Here is a 9,555-nt window from a genome sequence, read left to right on the forward strand (position 1 = left end):
TACCGCGAGCTTTGCTATTATAGTTGGATCTTATGATGTTTCTCCCCCTCTACTCTCTTGTGATGAATTGAGTTTTCCCCTTGAAGTTATCTTGTCGGATTGTGTCTTTAAGGATTTGAGAACACTTGATGTATGTCTTGTCGTGCTTATCTGTGGTGACAATGGGATATTCACGTTATCTACTTGATGTATGTTTTGGTGATCAACTTGCAGGTTCAGTGAACTTATGCATAGGGGTTGGCACACGATTTCGTCTTGAATCTCTGGTAGAAACTTTGGGGCACTCTTTGAAGTACTTTGGGTTGGTTGAATAGATGAATCTAAGATTATGTGATGCATATCGTATAATCATGCCCACGGATACTTGAGGTGACATTGGAGTATTTAGGTGACATTAGGATTTTGGTTGATTTGTGTCTTAAGGTATTATTCTAGTATGAACTCTATGATAGATCGAAAGAAAGAATAGCTACGTGTTATTTTACTACGGACTCATGAATAGATCGATCAGAAAGGATAACTTTGAGGTGGTTTCTGTTGGGGAACGTTGCAGAAAATTAAAAATTTTCCTACGGTTTCACCAAGATCTATCTATGAGTTCATCTAAGCAACGAGTCATGGGAGAGAGATTGCATCTACATACCACTTTGTAGATTGCGCGGAAGCGTTCAAAAGAACGGGGTTGAAGTAGTCGTTCTCGTCGTGATCCTATCACCGGAGATCCTAGCGCCGAACGGACAACACCTCCGCGTTCAACACACGTACGGTCAGCGTAACGTCTCCTCCGTCTTGATCCAGCAAGGGGGAAGGAGAGGTTGATGATGATGGCTCCAGCAGCAGCACAATGGCGTGGTGGTGGTGGAACAGTAACACTCCGGCAGGGCTTCGCCAAGCACGTGACGGAGGAGGAAGAGGTGTAGCAGGGGGAGGGGGTGCCAGGACTTCAGGGTACGGCTGCCCCCTTCCCCTCCTCCCTTTATATAGGCCCCCAGGGGGGGCGCCGGCCCTGGGAGATCCAATCTCCCAAGGGGGCGGCGGCCAAGGGGGGTGGAGTACCCCCCAAGGCAAGTGGCGCCCCCCCCCCCCACCCTAGGGTTTCAACCCTAGGCGCAGGGGGTGGGCCTAGGGGGGCGCACCAGCCCACTAAGGGCTGGTTCCCCTCCCCACTTAGGCCCTTGGGGCCCTCCGGGATGGGTGGCCCCACCCGGTGGACCCCCGGGACCCTTCCAGTGGTCCCGGTACAATACCGGGTGACCCCGAAACTTTCCCGATGGCCGAAATACCACTTCCTATATAGTTTTCTTTACCTCCGGACCATTCCGGAACTCCTCATGACGTCCGGGATCTCATCCAGGACTCCGAACAACATTCGGTATGCTGCATACTCATATTCATACAACCCTAGCGTTACCGAACCTTAAGTGTGTAGACCCTACGGGTTTGGGAGACACGTGGACATGACCGAGACGGCTCTCGGACAATAACCAACAGCGGGATCTGGATACCCATGTTGGTTCCCACATGCTCCTCGATGATCTCATCGGATGAACCACGATGTCGAGGATTCGAACAACCCCATATACAATTCCCTTTGTCAATCGGTACGTTACATGCCCGAGACTCGATCGTCGGTATCCCAATACCTCGTTCAATCTCGTTACCGGCAAGTCACTTTACTCGTACCGTAATGCATGATCCCGTGACCAAACACTTGGTCACTTTGAGCTCATTATGATGATGCATTACCGAGTGGGGCCAGAGATACCTCTCCGTCATACGAAGTGACAAATCCCAGTCTCGATCCGTGTCAACCCAACAGACACTTTCGGAGATACCTGTAGTGCACCTTTATAGTCACCCAGTTACGTTGTGACGTTTGGTACACCAAAAGCACTCTTACGGTATCTGGGAGTTACACGATCTCATGGTCTAAGGAAGAGATACTTGACATTGAAAAAGCTCTAGCAAAACGAACTACACGATCTTGTGCTATGCTTAGGAGTGGGTCCTGTCCATCACATCATTCTCCTAATGATGTGATCCCGTTGTCAATGACATCTAATGTCCATAGTCAAGAAACCATGACTATCTGTTGACCAACGAGCTAGTCAACTAGAGGCTCACTAGGGACATGTTATGGTCTATGTATTCACACGTGTATTATGATTTCCGGACAATACAGTTATAGCATGAATAAAAGACAATTATCATGAATAAGGAAATATAATAATAACCCTTTTATTATTGCCTCTAGGGCATATTTCCAACAGTCTCCCACTTGCACTAGAGTCAATAATCTAGTTACATTGTGATGAATCGAACACCCATAGAGTTCTGGTGTTGATCATGTTTTGCTCGCGAGAGAGGTTTAGTCAACGGATCTGCGACATTCAGATCCGTATGTACTTTGCAAATATCTATGTCTCCATCTTGAACATTTTCACGGATGGAGTTGAAGCGATGCTTGATGTGCCTGGTCTTCTTGTGAAACCTGGGCTCCTTGGCAAGGGCAATAGCTCCAGTGTTGTCACAGAAGAGTTTGATCGGCCCCGACGCATTGGGTATGACTCCTAGGTCGGTGATGAACTCCTTCACCCATATTGCTTCATGCGCTGCCTCCGAGGCTGCCATGTACTCCGCTTCACATGTAGATCCCGCCACGACGCTCTGCTTGCAGCTGCACCAGCTTACTGCTCCACCATTCAGCATATACACGTATCCGATTTGTGACTTAGAGTCATCCAGATCTGTGTCGAAGCTAGCATCGACGTAACCCTTTACAATGAGCTCTTCGTCACCTCCATAAACGAGAAACATGTCCTTTGTCCTTTTCAGGTACTTCAGGATATTCTTGACCGCTATCCAGTGTTCCTTGCTGGGATTACTTTGGTACCTTCCTACCAAACTTACGGCAAGGTTTACATCAGGTCTGGTACACAGCATGGCATACATAATAGATCCTATGGCTGACGCATAGGGGATGACGTTCATCTCTTCTTTATCTTTTGCCGTGGTCGGGCATTGAGCCGAGCTCAATCTCACACCTTGTAGTACAGGCAAGAACCCTTTCTTGGACTGATCCATTTTGAACTTCTTCAAAATCTTATCAAGGTATGTGCTCTGTGAAAGACCTATGAGGCGTCTCGATCTATCCCTATAGATCTTGATGCCTAATATATAAGCAGCTTCTCCAAGGTCCTTCATTGAAAAACACTTATTCAAGTAGGCCTTAATGCTGTCCAAGAATTCTATATCATTTCCCATCAAAAGTATGTCATCTACATATAATATGAGAAATGCTACAGAGCTCCCACTCACTTTCTTGTAAACGCAGGCTTCTCCATAAGTCTGCGTAATCCCAAACGCTTTGATCATCTCATCAAAGCGAATGTTCCAACTCCGAGATGCTTGCACCAGCCCATAAATGGATCGCTGGAGCTTGCATACTATGTTAGCATTCTTAGGATCGACAAAACCCTCCGGCTGCATCATATACAGTTCTTCCTTAAGATGCCCGTTAAGGAATGCCGTTTTGACGTCCATCTGCCATATCTCATAATCATAGTATGCGGCAATTGCTAACATGATTCGGACGGACTTAAGCTTCGCTACGGGAGAGAAAGTCTCATCGTAGTCAATCCCTTGAACTTGCCGATAACCCTTAGCGACAAGTCGAGCTTTATAGATGGTGACATTACCATCCGCGTCCGTCTTCTTCTTAAAGATCCATTTGTTTTCTACCGCTCGTCGATCATCGGGCAAGTCAGTCAAAGTCCATACTTTGTTTTCATACATGGATTCTATCTCGGATTTCATGGCTTCTAGCCATTTGTTGGAATCTGGGCCCGCCATTGCTTCTTCATAGTTCGAAGGTTCACCGTTGTCCAACAACATGATTTCCAGGACAGGGTTGCCGTACCACTCTGGTGCGGAACGTGTCCTTGTGGACCTACGAAGTTCAGTAGCAACTTGATCCGAAGTACCTTGATCATCATCATTGTTTTCCTCTTCAGTTGGTGTAGGCATCACAGGAACATTTTCCTGAGCTGCACTACTATCCTGTTCAAGAGGTTGTACTTCATCGAGTTCTACTTTCCTCCCACTTACTTCTTTCGAGAGAAACTCTTTTTCCAGAAAGGATCCGTTCTTGGCAACAAAGATCTTGCCTTCGGATCTTAAGTAGAAGGTATACCCAATGGTTTCTTTAGGGTATCCTATGAAGACGCATTTTTCCGACTTGGGTTCGAGCTTTTCAGGTTGAAGTTTCTTGACATAAGCATCGCATCCCCAAACTTTTAGAAACGACAGCTTAGGTTTCTTCCCAAACCATAATTCATACGGTGTCGTCTCAACGGATTTAGACGGTGCCCTATTTAAAGTGAATGTAGCTGTCTCTAGAGCGTATCCCCAAAATGATAGTGGTAAATCGGTAAGAGACATCATAGATCGCACCATATCCAGTAGAGTGCGATTACGATGTTCGGACACACCGTTACGCTGAGGTGTTCCAGGCGGCGTGAGTTGTGAAACGATTCCACATTTTCTTAAGTGTGTACCAAACTCGTGACTTAAATATTCTCCTCCACGATCCGATCGTAAGAATTTTATCTTTCGGTCACGTTGATTCTCTACTTCATTCTGAAATTCCTTGAACTTTTCAAAGGTCTCAGACTTGTGTTTCATCAAGTAGACATACCCATATCTACTCAAGTCATCAGTGAGAGTGAGAACATAACGATATCCTCCGCGAGCCTCAACGCTCATTGGACCGCACACATCGGTATGTATGATTTCCAACAAGTTGGTTGCTCGCTCCATTGTTCCGGAGAACGGGGTCTTGGTCATTTTGCCCATGAGGCATGGTTCGCACGTGTCAAATGATTCATAATCGAGAGACTCTAAAAGTCCATCAGCATGGAGCTTCTTCATGCGCTTGACACCAATGTGACCAAGGCGGCAGTGCCACAAGTATGTGGGACTATCGTTATCAACTTTACATCTTTTGGTATTCACGCTATGAATATGTGTAACATTACGTTCGAGATTCATTAAGAATAAACCATTGACCATCGGGGCATGACCATAAAACATATCTCTCATATAAATAGAACAACCATTATTCTCGGATTTAAATGAGTAGCTATCTCGTATCAAACAAGATCCAGATACAATGTTCATGCTCAAACTTGGCACTAAATAACAATTATTAAGGTTTAAAACTAATACCGTAGGTAAATGTAGAGGTAGCGTGCCGACGGCGATCACATCGACCTTGGAACCATTCCCGACGCGCATCGTCACCTCGTCCTTCACCAGTCTCCGCTTATTCCGCAGCTCCTGCTGTGAGTTACAAATGTGAGCAACGGCACCGGTATCAAATACCCAGGAGTTACTACGAGTACTGGTAAGGTACACATCAATTACATGTATATCAAATATACCTTTTGTGTTGCCGGCCTTCTTATCCGCTAAGTATTTGGGGCAGTTCCGCTTCCAGTGTCCCTTCCCTTTGCTATAAAAGCACTCAGTTTCAGGCTTGGGTCCATTCTTTGACTTCTTCCCGGCAACTGGCTTACCGGGCGCGGCAACATCTTTGCCGTCCTTCTTGAAGTTCTTCTTACCCTTGCCCTTCTTGAACTTAGTGGTCTTATTGACCATCAACGCTTGATGTTCTTTCTTGATTTCAACCTCTGCTGACTTCAGCATTGAAAATACTTCAGGAATGGTCTTTACCATCCCCTGCATATTGTAGTTCATCACAAAGCTCTTGTAGCTTGGCAGGAGCGACTGAAGGATTCTGTCAATGACCGCCTCATCCGGGAGGTTAATGTCCAGCTGGGATAGGCGGTTGTGCAACCCAGACATTTTGAGTATGTGCTCACTGACAGAACTATTTTCCTCCATCTTACAACTATAGAACTTGTCGGAGACTTCATATCTCTCGACCCGGGCATGAGCTTGGAAAACTAGTTTCAGCTCCTCGAACATATCATATGCTCTGTGTTGCTCAAAACACTTTTGGAGCCCCGGTTCTAAGCTATAAAGCATGCCGCACTAAACGAGGGAGTAATCATCAGCGCGAGTCTGCCAAGCATTCATAATGTCTTGGTTCTCTGGGACGGGTGCATCACCTAGCGGTCCTTCTAGGACATATTGTTTCCTGGCAGCTATGAGGATGATCCTCAGGTTCCGGACCCAGTCCGTATAGTTGCTGCCATCATCTTTCAGCTTGGTTTTCTCTAGGAACGCGTTGAAGTTCATGTTGACATGAGCGTTGGCCATTTGATCTACAAGACATATTTTGCAAAAGTTTTAGACTAAGTTCATGATAATTAAGTTCATCTAATCAAATTATTCAATGAACTCCCACTCAGATTGGACATCCCTCTAGTCATCTAAGTGTTACATGATCCGAGTCGACTAGGCCGTGTCCGATCATCACGTGAGACGGACTAGTCATCATCGGTGAACATCTCCATGTTGATCGTATCTTCTATACGACTCATGTTCGACCTTTCGGTCTCTTGTGTTCCGAGGCCATGTCTGTACATGCTAGGCTTGTCAAGTTAACCCTAAGTGTTCTGCATGTGTAAATCTGTCTTACACCCGTTGTATGTGAACGTAAGGATCTATCACACCCGATCATCACGTGGTGCTTCGAAACGACAAACTTTAGCAATGGTGCACAGTTAGGGGGGAACACTTTCTTGAAATTATTATAAGGGATCATCTTATTTACTACCGTCGTTCTAAGTAAACAAGATGCATAAAACATAATAAACATCACATGCAATTATATAGTAGTGACATGATATGGCCAATATCATACAACTCCTTCGATCTCCATCTTCGGGGCTCCATGATCATCTTTGTCACCGGCATGACACCATTATCTCCATCATCATGATCTCCATCATTGTGTCTTCATGAAGTTGTCACGCCAACGACTACTTCTACTTCTATGGCTAACGCGTTTAGCAATAAAGTAAAGTAATTTACATGGCGTTCTTCAATGACACGCAGGTCATACAAAAAATAAAGACAACTCCTATGGCTCCTGCCGGTTGTCATACTCATCGACATGCAAGTCGTGATTCCTGTTACAAGAACATGATCTCATACATCACAATATATCATTCATCATTCATCACAACTTCTGGCCATATCACATCACATGACAATTGCTGCAAAAACAAGTTAGACGTCCTCTAATTGTTGTTGCATCTTTTACGTGGCTGTAATTGGGTTCTAACAAGAACATTTTCTTACCTACGAATAACCACAACGTGATTTTGTCAACTTCTATTTACCCTTCATAAGGACCCTTTTCATCGAATCCGCTCCAACTAAAGTGGGAGAGACAGACACCCGCCAGCCACCTTATGCAACTAGTGCATGTCAGTCGGTGGAACCGGTCTCACGTAAGCGTACGTGTAAGGTTGGTCCAGGCCGCTTCATCCCACAATACCGCTGAAGCAAGATAAGACTAGTAGTGGCAAGCAAGTTGACAAGATCTACGCCCACAACAAAATTGTGTTCTACTCGTGCAATAGAGAACTACGCATAGACCTAGCTCATGATGCCACAGTTGGGGAACGTTGCAGAAAATTAAAAAATTTCCTACGGTTTCACCAAGATCCATCTATGAGTTCATCTAAGCAACAAGTCATGGGAGAGAGATTGCATCTACATACCACTTTGTAGATCGCGCGGAAGCATTCAAAAGAACGGGGTTGAAGTAGTCGTTCTCGTCGTGATCCTATCACCGGAGATCCTAGCGCCGAACGGACGGCACCTCCGCGTTCAACACATGTACGGTCAGCGTAACATCTCCTCCGTCTTGATCCAGCAAGGGGGAAGGAGAGGTTGATGATGATGGCTCCAGCAGCAGCACAACGGCGTGGTGATGGTGGAACAGCAGCACTCCGGCAGGGCTTCGCCAAGCACGTGACGGAGGAGGAAGAGGTGTAGCAGGGGGAGGGGGCGCCAGGACTTCAGGGTGCGGCTGCCCCCTTCCCCTCCTCCCTTTATATAGGCCCCCAGGGGGGCGCCGGCCCTGGGAGATCCAATCTCCCAAGGGGGCGGCGGCCAAGGGGGGTGGAGTACCCCCCAAGGCAAGTGGGGCGCCCCCCCCCCACCCTAGGGTTTCAACCCTAGGCGCAGGGGGTGGGCCTAGGGGGGCGCACCAGCCCACTAAGGGCTGGTTTCCCTCCCCACTTCGGCCCTTGGGGCCCTCCGGGATGGGTGGCCCCACCCGGTGGACCCCCGGGACCCTTCTGGTGGTTCCAGTACAATACCGGGTGACCCCGAAACTTTCCCGATGGCCGAAATACCACTTCCTATATAGTTTTCTTTACCTCCGGACCATTCCGGAACTCCTCGTGACGTCGGGATCTCATCCAGGACTCCGAACAACATTCGGTATGCTGCATACTCATATTCATACAACCCTAGTGTTACCGAACCTTAAGTGTGTAGACATGACCGAGACGGCTCTCGGGCAATAACCAACAGCGGGATCTGGATACCCATGTTGGTTCCCACATGCTTCTCGATGATCTCATCGGATGAACCACGATGTCGAGGATTCTAACAACCCCGTATACAATTCCCTTTGTCAATCGGTACGTTACATGCCCGAGACTCGATCGTCGGTATCCCAATACCTCGTTCAATCTCGTTACCGGCAAGTCACTTTACTTGTACCGTAATGCATGATCCCGTGACCAAACACTTGGTCACTTTGAGCTCATTATGATGATGCATTACCGAGTGGGCCCAGAGATACCTCTCCGTCATACGGAGTGACAAATCCCAGTCTCGATCCGTGTCAACCCAACAGACACTTTCGGAGATACCTGTAGTGCACCTTTATAGTCACCCAGTTATGTTGTGACGTTTGGTACACCCAAAGCACTCTTACAGTATCTGGGAGTTACACGATCTCATGGTCTAAATAAGAGATACTTGGCATTGAAAAAGCTCTAGCAAAACGAACTACACGATCTTGTGCTATGCTTAGGATTGGGTCTTGTCCATCACATCATTCTCCTAATGATGTGATCCCGTTGTCAATGACATCTAATGTCCATAGTCAGGAAACCATGACTATCTGTTGACCAACGAGCTAGTCAACTAGAGGCTCACTAGGGACATGTTATGGTCTATGTATTCACACGTGTATTACGATTTCCGGACAATACAGTTATAGCATGAATAAAAGACAATTATCATGAATAAGGAAATATAATAATAACCCTTTTATTATTGCCTCTAGGGCATATTTCCAACAGTTTCATACCCTACCATAATCTCTTCGTTTGTTCTCCGCTATTAGTTACTTTGGAGTGACTCTTTGTTGCATGTTGAGGGATAGTTATATGATCCAATTATGTTATTATTGTTGAGAGAACTTGCACTAGTGAAAGTATGAACCTTAGGCCTTGTTTCGAAGCATTGCAATACCGTTTGTGCTCACTTTTATCATTAGTTACCTTACTGTTTTCATATTTTCAGATTACAAATACTTATATCTACCACCCATATTGCACTTGT

Source organism: Triticum dicoccoides, chromosome 4A (assembly GCF_002162155.2).
Source record: "Triticum dicoccoides isolate Atlit2015 ecotype Zavitan chromosome 4A, WEW_v2.0, whole genome shotgun sequence".
NCBI lineage: Eukaryota > Viridiplantae > Streptophyta > Magnoliopsida > Poales > Poaceae > Triticum > Triticum dicoccoides.